Source organism: Puma concolor, chromosome E2 (genome assembly GCF_028749965.1).
Source record: "Puma concolor isolate L17-30 chromosome E2, mPumCon1.1.hap2, whole genome shotgun sequence".
Classification (NCBI taxonomy): Eukaryota; Metazoa; Chordata; class Mammalia; order Carnivora; family Felidae; genus Puma; species Puma concolor.
In genome coordinates, this window is record NC_141681.1 from 54,340,287 (window position 1) to 54,360,318 (window position 20,032).

Genomic DNA, 20,032 nt, shown 5'->3' on the forward strand with positions numbered 1-20,032 from the left:
ACTTGAGATACTTTTTAAAAATTTTTTTAAAATGTTTATTTATTTTTGAGAGAGAGAGAGAGAGCACAAGTGGGGGAGAAGCAGAGAGAGAGGGAGACACAGAATCCAAAGCAGGCTTCAGGCTCTGTCAGCACAGAGCCTGATGCGGGGCTCAAATTCACAAACTGTGAGATCATGACCTGAGCTAAAGTCGGACACCTACCGACTGGGCCACCCAGGCGCCCCTGACTTGGGATACTTTAATGAAAGTTTATCTTAGGGGTACCTGGCTGGCTCAGCCAGTAAAGCATGCAATCTTGATCTCTGGGTTGTGAGTCTGAGCCCCTATGTTGGGCATAGAGCTTACTTAAAAAAAAAAAAAAAAAAAAAAAGGTTTATCTTAAAAATAAACATTGGAAAAATAACTAAAAACCCTGGATTTCTATAAAGCAATAATAAACAGAAAATATATTTTATTTGTTTTGTTTTATTTTAGAGCGAGAGAAAGCATGAGTGGGGAGGGGGCAGAGGGAGAGAGAGTCTCAAGCAAGTTAGTGTGGAGCCCAATGCAAGGCTCAAACCCACAAACCATGAGATCATGAGCTGAGCCAAAATCAAGAGTCGGCTGCTCAAATGACTGAGCCATGCAGGTGCCCCAAAAAGTAGATTTTAAAATAGAAAGATGGCACTCACAACAGCAACAAAAACTATATGGCATCAAGAAATAAACCTAAACGTTAAACCAAGACCTTAAATATGCAGAAACATCTCATGTTTATGAATATAAATACTCAATACTGTAAGGATGGAATTTCTCCCCAAAATGATTTATAGATTGAAGGCAATTCCAACCAAAATCTCAACGTAACTTTTCATGAAAGCTAAAAAGATTTTACATTTTATATAGAAGAATAAAGTACCGAAAATAATGAAGAGACTGACACTAGTTCTTTGTTGCTGGCCAAGATGAAGTAAAGTAATGATATGCAGCCTCTCCCACTGATAACAGATAAAAATCTTAAATAGCATATAAGAAACAAGAGCCTGTGAACTTTGAAAAGTAAACTGGAAAAAAAAAAGCAGACCAGGGATTTAAGTTAGAACTTGAATAATGACTTATAATGAGGGGAGGGGTGAATTTCATATTTCTTTTCCCTCCTTTGTCTCCTGATCCAAGAATAAGCCAAACCATGTAACTGTGCAACAAGCACCAACAGCAGATACTCTAGGAGAAGCCTCCTATTTCCAAAGGACCAGGAAAAGAAACTCCTATGTATTAGAGAGTAAGGGGCTAGGGACATTACTAATTTTCCCTTTTCACCTCAGAGGCTCACCTCTGAACTACACAAGCAGGAAACAAATGTGAAGAAGAGCAACAAGGTTCTGAAAACTGAACAATGATATAAACCAATGCCCAAGTCACAGACCAACCCCAGGGCGGCACATGCTAATCCAAATAGCACAGCAAAGGCTTTAGAGATTGAACTAACGTTGTAACCAACACCCACAGAAGATGGGACAGAACCTGCTATCTGAACCTACCCAGGTTGATGGCCTGCTAAAACAAACAAGCCAACAAAATCCAACATTCTCCAAGGGATACTAACAGGATCCTGAGTTTGCAATATAATACTTAAAATTCCCAGGATACCGTCCAAACTTACTCATCACTTAAACACACACATGTGAAAATCTGACCATTTCCCAAGGGAAAAGACAATCCACAGATGTCAACCCTGAGATGACCCAGATGATGGAATTTTTAGACAAAGACTTATTTATTTTTAAAAGTACAGGGGTGCCTGGGTGGCTCAGTCAGTTAAGCATCTGACTTTGGCTCAGGTCATGATCTTGTGTTCATGGGTCCAAGCCTTGCATAGAACTCTGTGCTGACAGCTCAGAGCCTGGAGCCCATTTTGGGGCACCTGGGTGGCTCAGTCAGTTGAGTGTCCAACTTCAGCTCAGGTCATGATCTCGTGGTCCGTGAGTTCAAGCCCCGCATCAGGCTCTGTGCTGACAGCTCAGAGCCTGGAGCCTGTTTCAGATTCTGTGTCTCCCTCTCTCTCTCTGCCCCTCCCCTGCTTACGCTCTGTCTCTCTGAGAAATGAATAAATCTTAAAAGAAAAATTTAAGTACTTATATTTTTCCAGCTTTGAGGTATTATTGATAAGTAAAAATTGTATATGTTTAAGGAATAACATATAATGTTTTGATATATGTATACATTGTGATATGATCAGCCCATGAAGTTAATTAACTTATCCCTCACCTCACAGTTACTCTCTGTGTGTGTGTGTGTGTGTATGTGTGTGTGTTAAGAACACCTAAGATCTTCTCTCTTAGCAAATTTCAAGTATACCTTATTAACTATAGGTATATTAGCTATATCACCATGCCATACATTAGGTCTCTAGAATTCATTCAGCTTATACCGGAAAGTTTGTACCCGCTGACCAACAAACATCACGTTTCCTTCACTCCTCATCCCCTGGTAACTATTCTTCTACTCGCTGTTTCTATGAGTTCGACTTTTTTTAGATCCCACATATAAGCAAGATCAGCAGTATTTGTCTTTCTGTGCCTGGTTTATTTCACTTAGTATAATGACTTCGAGGTTCATCCATGTTGTCACAAACACCAGGACTCCCTTCTTTTCTAAGGCTATATAATACTCCTGTGTGTGTGTGTGTGTGTGTGTGACATTTTCTTTATCCCTTTGTTGATGGACACTTAGGTTGTTTTCATATCTTGGCTATTGTGAATAATACTACAATGAATATGGGAGTGCAGATATCTCCTCAAGATATTAATTTCAGTTCCTTTGGATATGGACCCAGAAGTGAGATTTCTTGATCATACGGTGTGTCTATTTTTAAGTTTTTGAGGAATCACTATCCTGTTTTCCATAATGGTTGCACCATTTACATTCCTACCAACAGTATGTAAGTGTTCCCTTTTCTGCACATCCTTGCCAACACTTATCTTTTGATTTCTTCATGATAGCCATCTTAAGGTCATGAGGTGATCTCCCACTATGGTTTTGGTTTGAATTTTCCTGATGGTTAGTGATGTTCAGCACTTTTTCATATACCCATCAGCCATTTGTATGTTTACTTTGGAAAATTGTCTATTTCGGTGTTTTTCCATTTGGTTTATTTTTTTTTTGCCACCGAATACTGTGAGTTCCTTGTATATTTTGGCTATCAACACCTTATGGATATAGGTTTGCAAATATTTTGTCATTCTATAGGATGCCTTTTCATTTTGTTGATTTCATTTATTTGCAGAAACTTTTTTAATTTTTTTTTAACGTTTTATTTATTTTTGAGACAGAGAGAGAGCATGAACGGGGGAAGGGCAGAGAGAGAGGGAGACACAGAATCGGAAGCAGGCTCCAGGCTCTGAGCCATCAGCCCAGAGCCCGACGCGGGGCTCGAACTCATGGACCGCAAGATCGTGACCCAAGCTGAAGTCGGACGCTTAACCGACTGAGCCACCCAGGCGCCCCTGCAGAAACTTAATTTGGTGCTGTCCTACTTGTTTTAATTTTTCTTTTGTTGCTTGTGCTTTTGGTGTCATCCCCTGAAAAACCATTGTCAAGACCAATGTCAAGGAGCTTTCCCATATGCTTTTTTTTCTAGGAGTCTTAATAGTTTCAGGTCTTACATTTAAGTCTTTGACCAATTTTTTTCAACGTTTATTTATTTTTGGGACAGAGAGAGATGGAGCATGAACGGGGGAGGGGCAGAGAGAGAGGGAGACACAGAATCGGAAACAGGCTCCAGGCTCCCAGCCATCAGCCCAGAGCCTGACACGGGGCTCGAACTCCCGGACCGCGAGATCGTGACCTGGCTGAAGTCGGACGCTTAACCGACTGCGCCACCCAGGCGCCCCAGTCTTTGACCAATTTTGAGTTGATTTTTGTGTATGGTGTGAGACAAAGGTCCAATTTCCTTTTTTTGCATGTGAATATCCAGTTTTCCCAACACAATTTATTAAAGAGACTATCCTTTCCCTCATGGTGTATTCTTGATACCTTAGTTGACTGAACATATGTGAGTTTATTTCTGGGCTCTCTGTTCTGTTCCATTGATCTGTGTGTCTGTTTTTATGCCAATACCATACAGCTTTGATTACTATAGCTTTGTAATATAATTTGAAATCAGGAAGTGAGATGCCTCTGGTTTTTTTCTTCTTGTTCAGTATTGCTGTAGTTACTTGGGTCTTTTGTGGCTCCATATGAATTTTAGAATTTTTTCTATTTCTGTGAAAATTATCATTAGAATTTTTATAGGAACCCCATTTAATCTGTAGATCACTTAGGGTTATATGGGTATGTTGACACATATTATTTGTTACTAATTCTTCCAATCTACAAACACGGTATCTTTTAAATTATTTGTGTCTTCAATTTCTTTCATCAATGTTTAATAGATTTCAGTGTACAGATCTTTCACCCCCTTGTTTAAATTTATTCCTAAGTATTTTATTCTTTTTGATGCTATTGTAAATGGGATTGTCATTTTTTAAATTTTTCAAATTATTTTTTTTTATTTTAGAGGGAGAGAGCACAAGCGGGGGAGAGGGACAGAGGGAGAGAGAGAGAGAGATAGAGAGAGAGAATCGTAAGCAGGCTCCATGCTCAGCACAGAGCCTGACGGGCTCAATACCATGGCCTTGGGATCATGACCTGAGCTGAAATCAAGAGTTGGACACTCAACCGACTGAACCAACCAGGCATCCCACACGGGCTTGTCTTCTTAATTTGTTTTTCAGATAGTTGGTTGTTAGTGTATAGAAGTGCAACTGATTTTTGTATGCTGATTTTGTATTCTGCACCTTTACTAAATTTTTTTTATTAGTTCTAACGGTTTTTTTTTTTTTTAAGGAATCTTTAGGGTTTTCTGTATATAAAATCATGTTATCTGCAAATAGAGACAATTTCACTTCTTTCTGCCCAAATTGGATACCTTTGATTTCTTTTTCTTGTCTAATTGTTATGGCTAGGACTTCCAGTACTATGTTGAATAATCATGGAGACAGGCAGCATTTTTATCTTGTTCCTGATTTTAGAGGAAAAGCTTTGAGTTTTCACCCTTTAGTATGATGTTAGCTGTGGGCATTCATATATGGCCTTTATTATATTGAGGTACATGCCTTCTATACTAATTTGTTGAGAGATTTTATCATAAAATGATGGTGAATTTTATAAAATACTTCTTCTGCATCTATTGAGATAATCATATAATACTTTCTAAATTTTTATTTATTTTTTTAAATTACATCCAAGTTAGTTAGCATATAGTACAACAATGATTTCAGGAGTCGATTCCTTAATGCCCCTAACCCATCTAGATAATCATATGCTTTTTTTTTTTTTTTCAACGTTTATTTATTTTTGGGACAGAGAGAGACAGAGCATGAATGGGGGAGGGGCAGAGAGAGAGGGAGACACAGAATCGGAAACAGGCTCCAGGCTCTGAGCCATCAGCCCAGAGCCCGACGCGGGGCTCGAACTCACGGACCGCGAGATCGTGACCTGGCTGAAGTCGGACACTTAACCGACTGCGCCACCCAGGCGCCCCAATCATATGCTTTTTATCCTACATTCTGTTAATGTGATGTATCACATTTATTGACTTGCATATGTTGAACCATGTTTGCATCCCTGGGATAAATACCACTTGATCATGCTGTATGATCCTTTTACCAATTCAGTTTGCTAGTATTCAGTTGAGGATTTTTGCATCTATGTTCATCAGAAATATTGGCCTGTAATGATCTCTTCTCATAGTCTCTTTGTCTGGCTTTGGCATCAAGGTAATAGTGGACTTGTAAAATTGCTACAGTCAAGTCCACAGACAGCAGGTCTGTTATCAGGCACAGATGGGTATGGCTCCCACAGATCCCTGACTGCACTTGCACCATGTCCCTAGGAAAGTCCCTGGGTGGGAAGATTGTCTCTGGAACTGTGGTAGAGCAGGGCTGGAACGGGGTCACAGGGTTGCTTCAGGTTCTGCAGTCAAGAACTAGGCCGACAGGCCTGCCATTAGGAGGCTCAGAGGGGCAGGTCTGTCACCAGTTTCCTGGGTGGTCAGAACTGGCTTCCAACCATGTCAGAGAGGAGTTGTCACTGAGTCTCAGGGCCATTTCAAAGTATGTAGCTGGGACTGGCTTCAGGGTCCACAGCCAGGACTGAGGTTGGTAAGCCTACTATGAGGAGAAAAGACCAGCAGTGCTGGATCCCTGGGTAGGTAGGACTGAGATCAGGGCTGAAACAAGGTTACAGAGCTGCTTCAGGATCCAAAGTCAGAACCAAGGTTAGCAGGATTGTTACCAGGAGCATGTCTCCCATAGGGCCCCTGTGCAAGCATGTCTGACTCTAGACTGGCAGTTAGAGTAGGGCTTGAGCTGGGTCACAGGGATGCTTCAGGATCTGCAATTGTGTCCAAGGTTGGCAGGCCTGATACTGGTGGCGGAGATGACCATGGCTCCTCCTGGTGCCTTGGTGGATGGAACCGGTTGCAGGACGGCAGCCAAGTGGGGTTGGAGCCAAGTCCATAAAGAGATGGGGTTATTATTCTGTACCCAGCACCACATTTGGCTGGCTTTCCACCAGGGTTAGAGCCTGCTTCCTGAAATCAGTTTTCCTTAGTCCTGGGCTTTCCTGGGGTTTCACAACCTCCTACTAGGATCCCAAAGCTCCCACAAAGGCACTTTTTTTTTTGTGGATGGCTGCTGGATTGTTGTCTGTGTGCGTGTTGAGGGAAGTGAGCTGGGGACCTCCTCTTCCACCATTTTATTTATTAGGAAAAAAAAACTAAATGAAGACATTAAAGAAACTATTATACCCATTCTCCATTAGGTAAAGGTGAAAACTCTCGAAATTAATGGAACAACAGAAGTTCTGAGTAGAGAAATAGAAACTAAAAAAATAACCAAATGGCAATTTTTGAGCCAAGAGGTAAAATATTGCAAATTAAAAATTCATTAGATGGAATATGAAGATAGGACATTAGAAATGATCCAATCTGAAGAACAGAGAGAAAAAAAATTGCAAATAAAATGAGCAGAGCCTCAGGGACCTATGAGACAATATCAAAAGTGCAAGAATGAGGGAGAAAGAGATTGGTGGGAAAAAAAGTCTGAGGAGTGCCTGGGTGGCTCAGTCGGTTAAGCGTCTGACTTTGACTCAGGTCATGATCTCATGGTTTGTGGGTTTGAGCCCCGCGTTGGGCTCTGTGCTGACAGCTCAGAGCCTGGAGCCTGCTTTGGATTCTGTGTCTCGTTCTCTCTCTTCCCCTCCCCTACTTGTGCTCTGTCTCTCAAAGATAAATAAATGTAAAAAGGAAATTTAAAAAATCATGAAAACTCCCCAAATTTGATTAAATATATAAATTTAGATTCAAGAAGTTCATCAAATCCCCCCCCAAAAAAGCCATATCATATCAGTCACATCATAACTGTGCTGCTAAAAGGAAAAAAGAGGAATCTGTAAGGTTAACAGAGAAAAACAACAGATTACATAGAAGGCTATAACAATCAGAATTGTGGATCTCATCATAAAAGATGGCAGCCAGAAGTCAGTGGAATATCTTTAAAGTGCTAACGGGAACAAAAAAAAAAGTATCATCACATAATTCTATATCCATCAAAAAAAAATACTTCAGGAATGAAGTGAGATAAAAACATTCTCAGTTGGGGGGACCTGGGTGGCTCAGTTGGTTGAGCATCTGACTCGGTTTTGGTTCAGGTCATGATCCCAGGGTCATGGGATCAAGCCCTGCCTGCGTCAAGCTCCATACTGAGGATGGAACCTGCTTAAGATTCTCCCTCTCCCCCTCTGCCCCTCTCCACCACTCATGCTCTCTCTCTCAAATTAAAGAAGAAAATAAAAACTCAGATAAAGGAAAACTAAGAGAATCCCCCACTAGCAGACCTGCTGTAACAGAAAGGCTAAAGAATGTTCTCTGGATTTTAGTGAAATGGTATCAGGGGAGAATTAGGAACTCCAGAATCTCTCCTTCAGAGAGGAACAAGAGAGACAGTAAACAGTGGGGTAAAAAAAAAAATGGACTCTTTTACTCCTTTTAAAGACTTTTTAAAAATGTTTACAGTTGAGAGGCACCTGGGTAGCTCAGTTGGTTGAGCACCCAACTTCGACTCAGGTCATGATCTCACAGTTAGTGAGTTCAAGCCCTGTGTCGGGCTCTGTGTTGACAGCTCAGAGCCTGGAGCCTGCTTCAGATTCTGTGTCTCCCTCTCTCTCTGCCCCTCTCCCATTCATGTGTGCATGTGCGCTCTCTCTCAAAAATAAACATTAAATAATAAAAATAAAATGTTTGCAGTTGAAAGCAAAAAAATATATAATTGGTAGGGGAGGCTTTCAATGTATATAAGCATCATACATATGATAGCTATAAAATAAAGGGAAAGGGTCCCATGAGGTTATAAGGCTTCCACATTTATGTGAAGTGATATTAGCTCAGATAGTCTGTGTGAAATTGGAGGTGCATAATATAATCAATCCTTAGAACAACCACTAAAAAACTTAATTCAAGGATCTATAACTAAAAAGCCAAATATAAATTCAAATGGAATACTAAAAAATATTTAAATAAGTCAAAAGAAGCAAGAAAGACAAAACAGAGGGAAAAAACAGGACAAATAGAAAACAAATAATAAAATGGTAGCCCTAGATTTGACCATAGCAATAATATATTAATATATATGACATATTAAATGTAAATGACCTAAATAGGTCAATTAAAAAATAATGATTATTAGCTGGGGTGGGAGGGGTAGATCCAACTATATGCTGTCCACAAAACACACACACACACACACACACACACACACACACACACACACACCTTAAATATAATAATATAAATAGATTAAAAGTTTAAAAAAAGGTTTTGGAGGGAATGATGAAAATGTTCTGGGGGTGCCTGGGTGGCTCAGTTGGTTAAGTGGCCGACTTCGGCTCAGGTCATGATCTCGCGGTCTGTGGGTTCGAGCCCCGCGTCAGGCTCTGTGCTGACAGCTCAGAGCCTGGAGCCTGCTTTGGATTCTGTGTCTCCCTCTCTCTGACCCTCCCCCATTCATGCTCTGTCTCTCTCTGTCTCAAAAATAAATAAACGTTAAAAAAAAAAAAAGAAAATGTTCTGAAATAACATTGTTATTATAACAAATGCACAATGCTCTGAATATGCTAAAAATCACAGAGCTGTACACTTTAAACGGGTGAATTTTATGACATGTAAATTATATCTCAATAAAGCTGTTTACTGAGACATAAATAAATGTAAATTTATTTATGCAATGTCAAAAGAAATCTAGAGTGGCTGTCTTCATACTATACAAAGCAGATTTCAGAAATTAAAAAAGAAAATTCACCAGAGTCAATTCACCAAGGAGACAAAACAATCCTGAATGTATATATACGTAAAATATTGCTCCAAATACATGAAGCAAAAAATAATAGAGATGATAGGAGAAATAGAGAACCCACTATTACACTTTGAAACTTCATCACTCCTGTCTAATTCACAGAACAAGCAGACAGAAAATCAACAAGAAGAGAGAAGACCTAAATAACGTTATCACCCAACATAATCTAAGTTGCATCTCTAGAATACTCCAACAGCAGAAAACACATTTTCAAATGAATGCAGCAATCTGCCAAGAGACATCATATCCTGGCCCACAAAACAAGCCATAACAATTAAAAAAAATAAAATCACACACAGTATGTTCTCTGGCCATAACAGAATTAAACGAGGAATAAAAAACAAAGACACCTTGAGGGGGTGTCAGTCGGTTGAGTGTCTGACTCTTAATGTCTGCTCAGGTCATGATCTCACGGTTCATGAGATCAAGTTCCACCTCCAGCTCTGTACTGACAGCATGCAGCCTGCTTGGGATTCTCTCTCTCTCTCTCTCTCTCTCTCTTTCTATCTCTCTGCCCCTTCCCTTCTCATGTTCTCTCTCTCTCAAAAATAAATACATATTTAAAAAATAAAAAAACAAAAAACAGGGCGCTTGGATGGCTCAGTCAGTTTAGCGTCTAACTTTGGCTCAGGTCATGATCTCGAAGTTCATGAGTTCCAGCCCAGTGTCAGGCTCTCTGCTATCAGCACAGAGCCCCGCTTCAGATCCTCTGTCCCCCTCTCTCACTGCCCCTCCCCCGCTTGCATACTTTCTCTCTCAAAAATTAAAAAAAAAACAACAGCAACATTAAACACACACACACACACACACACACACACACACACACACACACACACACCAAAAAAGCAAAGATACCTCAAGACCCCCACATGTCTGAAAGTTAAACAACACTTTTAAAAATAACCTATGTGTCAAAGAGGAATTATTAAGGGAAACTGGCAAACATTATGCACTAAACAAAAATAAAAATATAACATGTTAAATTTCTGTGTTGTAATTAAAACAGTGTTTGAAAGGAAATTTATATCACTAAATGCTTATATTGAAAAAGAAAAAAAGGAGAAATTAAGACATTCTCAGATAAACAAAAACTGAAAGAATTCATTACCACTAGAACTGCCTACAAGAAATTTCATGGGAGATTTGCAGGGTGAAATGAAAGATACTAACTATATGTTACCTTGAGCCATATGAAAAAATAAAGATCTCAAAAAATATAAATTATAGGTGATTATAAAAGCTATTATTATTATAACAACAGTTTGTAACTCTACTTTTTATTTTCTACATGAAAGAGATGATTTCAAGAAGCCAATACATTTAAGAAATTTTTTAATGTTTATTTATTGTTTTGAGAGAGACCGACAGAGTACAAGCAGGAGACGGACAGAGAAAGAGGTAGAAGACAGAATCCCAAGCAGACTTCGTGCTGTCAGTGCAGAGCCTAACATGGGGCTCAAACTCATGAACCGTGTGAGATCAGACCTGAGCTGAAATCAAGAGCAGACCCTTAACTTACTGAGCCACCCAGGAGCCCCAAGAAATCAAAAGATTTTTAAAAATTGCAATGGACAGATATTCTAAGCAGAAAACCAACAAGGAAACAATGGCTTTGAATGACATACTGGACCAGATGGACTTAACAGATATATTCAGAACATTTCACCCTAAAACAGCACAATATACATTCTTTTTTCTTCTAATGTTTATTTTCTTTTTGGGAGAGCGAGAGACAGAGTGCAAGCTGTGAGCTGGGGAGGGGCAGAGAGAGGGAGACAAAGAATCTGAAGCAGGCTCCAGACTCTGAGCTGTCAGCACAGAGCTTGATGCGGGGCTTGAACCCATGAGTCCTGAGATCATGACCTGAACTGAAGTCGGACGCTCAGCCGACTGAGCCACCCAGGTGCCCTACTGTGTGCACATATTCTCCAGAACAGATCACATACTTGGTCACAAATCAGCCCTCAACAGGTACAAAAAGATAAAGATCATACCATGCACATTTTCAGATTATAACACTATGAAACTTGAAGTCAAATGAGAAAAAAGTTGGAAAGTCATGTCATGACGAAGCCATGTCAAATACATGGGGGTTAAAAAACACCCCACTAAAGAATGAATGGGTTAACCAGGAGATAAAGAAGAAATAAAAAAATACATGGAAGCCAATGATATAACAGTCCAAACTCTTTGGGATGCAGCAAAGGCAGTCCTAAGAGGAAAGTATATTGCAATTCAGGCCTATCTCAAGAAGCAAGAAAGGTCCCAAATAAACAGCCTAACCTTACACCTAAAGGAGCTAGAAAAGGAACAGCAAATAAAGCCTAAAACCAGCAGAAAAAGGAAAATAATAAAGATGAGCAGAGAAATAAACAATATAGAAACAAACAAAAAACCACTAGAACAGATCAACAAAACTAAGAGCTGGTTCATTTTTAAAAATGTAAACTAATCTACGGGTGCCTGGGTGGCTCAGTTGGTTAAGCATCCGACTCTTGATTTTGGCTTAGGATGTGATCTGAAGGTTTGTGGGATCAAGCCCCACATCAGGCTCTGTGCTGACAGCACAGGGCCTGCTTGGGGTTTTCTCTCTCCTCTCTCTCTGTACCTCCCCTACTCTATCTCTCTCAAAATAAATAATTTTTTAAAATATTAGTCTAAAATCTCGTATTATTGCAATTTATGTTTGTAACTCCACATTTGGTTTTCTATATAAATTAAGATACTAGTGCATTGAGATGAATTATTAGTTTGTGTTTTGGGGCACACAATATATAAAGATGTATTCTGTGACATCATCAACCAAAAAGAGTGGTGATGGAGCTATAAACAGGCAGTTTTTGTATGTTATTGAAGTTAAGCTGGTAGGAATTCAAATTAGAATGTTATAACTTCAGGATGTTATATGTAAATACCATGGTATCCATAAAGAAAATAGCTATAAAATATACAGAAAATGAAATGAGAAAGGAATTTTAACATTTCACTACAAAAAATAATAATAATAATTAAACACCAAAGAAGACAGGAAGAAGGAAATAAGCATGAGGGCAAGGGGAGCTCTAAGGTACATAGAAAACAAATAGCAAAATGATAGCATTAAATCTCCCCCTATCAGTAATTACTTTAAATGTAAATAGGTTAAATTATCTAATCAAAAGGCATATTTTCAGAATGCATAAAAACACATCCAATTATATTATGTCTACAAGAAACTCATTTTAGATCCAAAGACACAAATAGATTGAAAGAATGGAAAAAGATATGCCATAAAATATAGCAGCCAAAAGACAGCAGGGGTGGCTATACTAATATCAGAAAAAACAGACTTTAAATGGAAAAATTTTACAAGAGACAAAGGAAGACATTATATATTAATAAAAGGTTCAATACAGCAAGAATATGTAACAATTATAAGTATTTGCACACCTAATTACAGACCATAAATATAGATAGAACTAAAAAAAGAAATAGTTCTACAATAACAACTGGAGACTTCCATACCCCACTCTCAATAATGGACAGGATTACCATCTGGAAACAGAGATCTTAACACAATAAACCAACTAGATCTAACAAACACAAACAGAATACTACCTACAACAGCATATATATTCTTCTCAAGAGCATGCGGAACATTTTCCAGTGTAGATCATATGTTAGGCCACAAATTAAGTTTCAACAGATTTTAAGAGACAGTTATATAAAGTGTCTTTTCTGACCACAAAGGGATGAAGTTAGACATCAATAACAAAAGTAAAACTGGAAAATACACAAAATTGTGGAAATTAAAAAACATACTCTTAAACAATGAGTGGATCAAAGAAGAAATCACAAGGAAAACTATAAAATACTTAGAGGTGAATAAAAATGAAAGCACAACATACCAAAAGTTATGGCATACAATGAAAGCAGTATGAAGGAGGATATTTATAGTTGTAAATGCCCACATTAACAAACAAGAAAGATCTCAAATCAACAACCTAACTTTACAACTTAAAGAACTACAAAAGAAGAACAAATTAAACCCAAAGCTTGCAGAAAGAAGGAAATACTAAAGATCAGACCAGAGATAAATGAAATAGAGAATAGAAAATTAGAGAAAATCAATGAAACTGAAGGTTGGTTCTTTGAAAAGATCAACAAAATTGACAAACCTTTAGCTAGATGGATTAAGGAAAACAAGCGAGAAGATTCAAATTACTAAAATCAGAAATTAAAGTGGGGACACAACTTATTCTATGGAAATCCTATTTATGGAAATAAAAAGGATTATGAGAGTATCATGAACAATTACATACCAACAAACTATATAACCTAGGTGAAATGGACAAATTCCTGGAAACACAAAACCACCAAAATGTATTCACAAAGAAACAGAAAATCTGACTAGATGTAACTAGTAAGAAGACTGAATCACTAATAAAAAATCTTTCAAGGAGCGCCTGGGTGGCTCAGTTGGTTGAGCATGTTGAGCATCCGACTCTTGATTTCAGCTCAGGTCATGATCCCAGAGTTGTGGGATCAAGCCCCAAATAGGGATTCATGTTGAGTGTGGAGCTTTTCTCTCTCTCTCTCTCTCTCTCTCTCTCTCTTTCTCTCTCTCGCTCTTTCTGCCCCTCTCCCCCGTTTGCACATACTCTCCCCCTGTCTCTCTAAAAAAACAAAACAAAAAAAAGTCTTTCAAAAAAAAATCTTACAACAACAAGCCCTGGACCTGATGGTTTCACTGATGAAATATATCAAACATTTATTTTTTAATTTTTTAATTTAATTTATTTTTTTAGAGAGAGAGAGTGAGAGCATGAGGAGAGAGAGAGAGAGAGAGAGAATCTTAAGCAGGTCCCACACCCAGTGTGGAGCCCAACACTCGATTTCATGACTCTGAGATCATGACCTGAGCCAAAATCAAGAGTGCAATGTTTAACTGACTGAGTCACCCAGGCACCCCAATAAACCAAACATTTAAAGAAAAACTAGTATTTATCCTTCTCAGTTTTCCCAAAAACTGAAGAGAAGGAAATAATTTCTAACTCATTTTATGAGGTCAACATTATCATGATACCAAACCCAAACAAAAATATTACAAGAAAAGAAAACTACAGACCAATATCCCTGATTAATATAGACACAAAAGCCTTCAATAAAATATGAGCAAACTGAACTCAGCAGCATATTGAAAGGATAATACACCATGACAAGGAGAGATTTATTCCTGGAACACAATGATGATTCAACACTAACAGAATGAAAGCTAAAAATCATGATCATCTCAATAGATGCATAAAAAGAATTTAACAAAATTCAACATTATTTCATAAAATATTCAACAAACTAGTAACAGAAGGAAACTACCTCAACATAATAAAAGTCATATATGAAAAACCTGCAGTAAACATTACTGGTGAAAGACTGAAGGCTTTCCTACTAAGATCAGGAACATGGCAAGGATGCTCACTTTCACCATTCTATTCTATTCATTCTTTTTACCATTCTACTCACCACAGTACTGGAAGTTCTGGCCAGAGCACTTAGGCAAGAAGAAGTAAAAGGCATCCAGGGGAAAGGGTTCAGGGTTTGAAACATGGCAGACGATGTGGACCATCAACAAACTACTAGCACTTGTAGAAGAGCCCTGGATCTCATCAGGCTTGGCCTTGATGAGTGAATTTATATGAAAATGAGAAACAACAGAGAGTTTCAAGGAAGACTACATGTTTATGATCAGGATGTAAATACAATGTTGAGAGATGTGGAAGAAACTGTGATTACCATAGAAATTGATGAGGAAACATACAAAGATATGTGTGTGTGTATGTATATACACGAAATGGAATATTCTGATGCTCTTTGTCCCAGGAGATGTTGTACGAGTTGCCCTCCATTAAGAATTGGCTGAAACAGGGGTACTCAATAAATAGGTTAAGCGGCTGACTTCGGCTCAGGTGATGATCTCACAGTTTGTGGGTTCAAGACCCGCATCGGGGTTTGGTCTGACAGCTCAGAGCCTGGAGCCTGCTTCAGATTGTGTCTTCCTCTCTCTGCCCCTCCCCACTCTCACTCCGTCTCTCAAAAATAAATAATAAACATAAAGTTTTTTTTAAAAGAATTGGCTGAAACAAAGAATTTATCACGTATGGAATATGGAAGACTTTGTACGATTGCCTCTTTAAATGTAGAAGACATTCAAAAGAGAAACCTGTGTAAATTTTGATATTAAGAAATGACCAAGGATCCTTCCACTCCTGAAATGAGTTGATTTGCAGATAACTCAAAAATTCTTACACTAAAGTGCATTCAATTTTTTTCCAACCCTTTCAATAAATGTGATCACCCAAAAATAAATAAATAAATAAATAATTTAAAAAGCCATCCAAATTGTAAGGGAAGTAGTAACGTTATCTCTGTTCATAGATGGTATGATATTTTATGTTCAAAATCTAATCATTTTATTAAAAAAACTTTAATAAATGAACTCAGCAAAGTAGCAGGATACAAAGTCAACACTCAAAAATCAGTTGCATTTCTGTATACAGACAGCTAATAATCTGAAAAGGAAATTATGAAAACAATTCTATTTACTATAGCATCAAAAAGAATAAAATATTTAGAAATTAACACAATAGGAAGTGAAACACTTATCCAATGAAAACTATAAAATATTGCTGAATGAAATTAAAGAAGACATAAATAAAGAGAAACATCTCATATTCATGAACTGGAAGACAATGTTTTTAAGATGTTAATACTATCCAAAGTAATCTACAGATTTAAGGCAGTCCCTATCAAAATCCCAGTGACTTTTTAAAAATAGAAATTTTAATTTCCATCCTAAAATTCCTATGGAATCTCAAGGGATCTTGAACAGCCAAACAATCTTAAAAAGGAAGAACAAAGAGGCATCTGCATGATCTTGCGGTTTGTGAGTTCGAGCCCTACATCAAGCTCTGTGCTGACAGCTCAGAGCCTGGAGTCTGCTTTGGATCCTGTGTCTCTCTCTCTCTCTGCCCCTCCCCTGCTCATACTTTGTCTCTCTCTCTCATAAATAAAAATAAAAATAATTTAATTTAATTTTTAAAAAAAGAAGAAAAAAGATGAAGGACTCATACTTTCTGATTTCAAAACTTAGTACACAAAGCTACAGTAATCAAAACACTGTGGTACTGGCATAAAGACAGACATATAAACCAATAAAATAGAATGGAGAGTTCTTTGCATACACGGTCAAATGATTTTTGACAATGGCACCAAGACCATCTGATAGGAAAAGAATAGTCTTTCCAACAAATGGTGCTGGGAAAACTGGATATCTGCGTGCAAAATAATGAAGTTGGACCCTTATCTAATACCACATATGAAAATTAATTCAAAAAGGATCAAAGACCTAAATATAAGACCTCAAGCTGTAAAACTATTAGAAAAAAACATAGAGAAAAATCTTCATGACATTGGATTTGGCAATGATTTCTTGGATATGACACCAAAGGCACAGGCAACAAAAAAACATATAAATAAGTTAGATACCATGAAAAAATGTTCCAATTCACTTATCAAAAGATAATGCCAACAGAGTCAAAATGAAACCCATAGAATAAAAGAAAATACTTGTGAAATCATATATCTGATGTGGGATTCATATCCAGAATATATAGAGAATTCTACAATCTGATTCAAAAATGGGCAAAGGACTATGATGAGACACTATCTCACGCTCGTTAATATGTCTAGTGTACAAAAAAGAAAAGAAAAAAAGGAAAAAAAAGAAAAGAACAAGTATTGGTGGGGATGTGGAGAAATTGGAACCCCTATGCTCTGTTGGTGGCTGAAAAATGGTACAGCTGCTGTGCAGAAAACAGTACGGCAATTCCTCAGAAAATTAAAAACACAGTTACTATATGATTTAGCATTTATACTTCCGGTTATATACTCAAAATAACTGAAAGCAGGGTCTCAAAGATATTTTTCTACACCCATGTTCACAGCAGCATTATTCACAATAGCTACAATGTGTAAGCCATCCAAGTGTCCACTGAGGGATAAATGGATAAGCAAAATGCAGTATATCAATGTAATGGGATATTATACAGCCTTAAAAAGTTAGGAAATTCTGACATATGCTACAACATGGATGAACCTTGAGGATTATACTAAGTGAAATAAGCCAGTCACAAAAAGACAAAGACTGCATGATTCTACTTATATAACGTACTTAGAATAATCAAAATCATGGAGACAAACACTAGTAGAATGGTAATTGCTAGGGACTGTGGAGGGTGGAATAATAGGGATTTATTGTGTAATGTACACAGTTTCAGTTTTACAGGATGAAGGAAATATGGAGGCAGATGGTAGTGATGGTTGTAAAAACTATTAATGTATTTAATACCACTTCAAACTGGTTAAGATGGTTTAAGTTTTATATGTATTTTCCCACACTAAGAAAATTGGAAAAAATGGAATACAAAATGGTATAGCCATAAAGAGTCACAGTTTCTTAAAAAAGTTAAACATATGCTTTCCATATAACCCAGCAGTACCACTCCTAGGTATTTTCCCAAGAAGTTTTGTTCACAAAAACCTGTATGCCATGGGGCGCCTGGGTGGCACAGTTGGTTAAGCGTCCAACTTCAGCCAGGTCACGATCTCGTGGTCCGGGAGTTCGAGCCCCGCGTCGGGCTCTGGGCTGATGGCTCAGAGCCTGGAGCCTGTTTCCGATTCTGTGTCTCCCTCTCTCTCTGCCCCTCCCCCGTTCATGCTCTGTCTCTCTCTGTCCCAAAAATAAATAAACGTTGAAAAAAAAAAATTTAATAAAAAAAATAAAAAAAAAACAAAAACCTGTATGCCAATGTTTATAGCTACTTTATTCATGATCGCCCAAACTGGAAAAACCCACATGTCTTTCAATTACTGAATAAAAGATAAACGGTACATTCATGAAATGCAATATTAGCAGTAAAAAAAGAACAGGGAATATTGATACAATGAACAACATCCATGAATTTCATACATATTATGCAAAATGAAAGAAACCAGACTCAAAAGGCTACATACAGCATGACTGCATTTAAATGACATTCTGGGACACCCGGCTGGCTCAGTCAGTAGGGCTATGATACTTGATCTCAAGGTTGTGAGTTCGAGCCTTGTGTTGGGTGTAGAGATTACTTTAAAAAATAATAAAATAAGAATAGTAAAAAATTAGTTTCTCCAAGAAATCTGTGGGATTAATTCCCCGTCTCCATTTGACAGATAAGAAAGCTAAGACGAAGGAGAGAAAGTGACTTGCTAAAGGTCATGGAACTACCTAAGGGTTTGATATAATAAACAAACACACACAGATTTCTTTGTCTCTAAATGCTATATTCTTCTTACCAGGCCAAGAAGCTGCTCAAGACAGAGACTGCAACAACACTCTACCAGTCACTGGGTCTGGGATTAGTCTTGCTGCCCTGGACACCTATACCAGTGACGGGACATGTGGACATTTCCATATTAGAGGTCTACAAACCCTACCACCTAGAGTCCTAAAACATGTTTTGCCTCAATTTGCCTGCCTAGGCTCTAGGTCCACCTGCCCTGCTCCCTAGGTGGGAACACAGGTGGATTTGTAGGTTTGGGGATGCGAAAATTGATAGAGACAATGATGAGTTCAATTTGGGAAACAATGAGTGTGAGGGCTTGTGGGCACCAACTTCTAGCTGAGAAACATCAAGAGCATCAGACCACATGACAGGAAAATATGTAAATGTAAGATCTGAGAAGCTAAGTAAAAACCCTATAATCCTGAATTTGAATTGAAAAAATAAGTATGAATTTATGATGTATTTAACCTTAGAAGACTACTTCCTAGCTCTATCTATTGAAAAGACCTAGAAACAATGAGCAATGCGGTAGCAACGAACACCCCTAGCACAAAATTGTGATCTCTAAATACCACTTCCCATCAAAAGGAACTAAGTATCCTTAGAAAAATAGCAGATTTCAGAGCTGGGTATGAAATGTACAAATTAATCCTAGACCAGAAGGTCATACCAGAAATCAAAGAAATTATTATATACTTCTGTGGTCTTGTCAAAAGGACGCAGGAGTCAAACTGAAGATGCTTCCATGGGCCAAAAATGAGATGATTTGAGCATCAATAAGAATAGTTGCAAGGGTGCCTGGGTGGCTCAGTCGGTTAAGTTGCCGACTTCAGCTCAGGTCATGATCTCATGGTTCACGGATTTGAGCCCCACGTTGAGTTCTGTACTGACAGCTCAGAGCCTGGAGCCTGCTTTGGCTTCTGTGTCTCCCTCTTTCTCTCTGCCCCTCCCCTGCTCATGCTCTGTCTCTCCCTCTCTCTCTCTCTCTCAAAAATAAATTTAAAAAAAATTTAAAAATTAAAAAAGAATAGGGGCACCTGGGTGGCTCAGTCGGTTGAGCGTCCAACTTTGGCTCAGGTCATGATCTCACAGTCTGTGAGTTTGAGCCCCGCATCGGGTTCTGTGCTGACAGCTCAGACCCTGAAGCCTGCTTCGGATTCTGTTGTCTCCCTCTTTCTCTGCCCCTCCCCCACTCATGCTCGCTCTCTCTCTCTCTGTTAAAAATAAATAAACCATTA

The 20,032-nt window shown here is 38.2% G+C and overlaps 1 protein-coding gene and 1 pseudogene across 7 annotated transcripts in view; one reads left to right on the top strand and one right to left on the bottom strand.

Moving 5' to 3' along the window:
• Nucleotides 1–20,032, bottom strand: part of LOC112851241 (orphan sodium- and chloride-dependent neurotransmitter transporter NTT5) — a 79,858-nt gene that overhangs the window by 11,683 nt on the left and 48,143 nt on the right. The gene's annotated exons all lie outside the window — the stretch shown is intronic.
• LOC112851308 (U6 snRNA-associated Sm-like protein LSm3 pseudogene) lies at nucleotides 15,017–15,331 on the top strand (annotated as a pseudogene).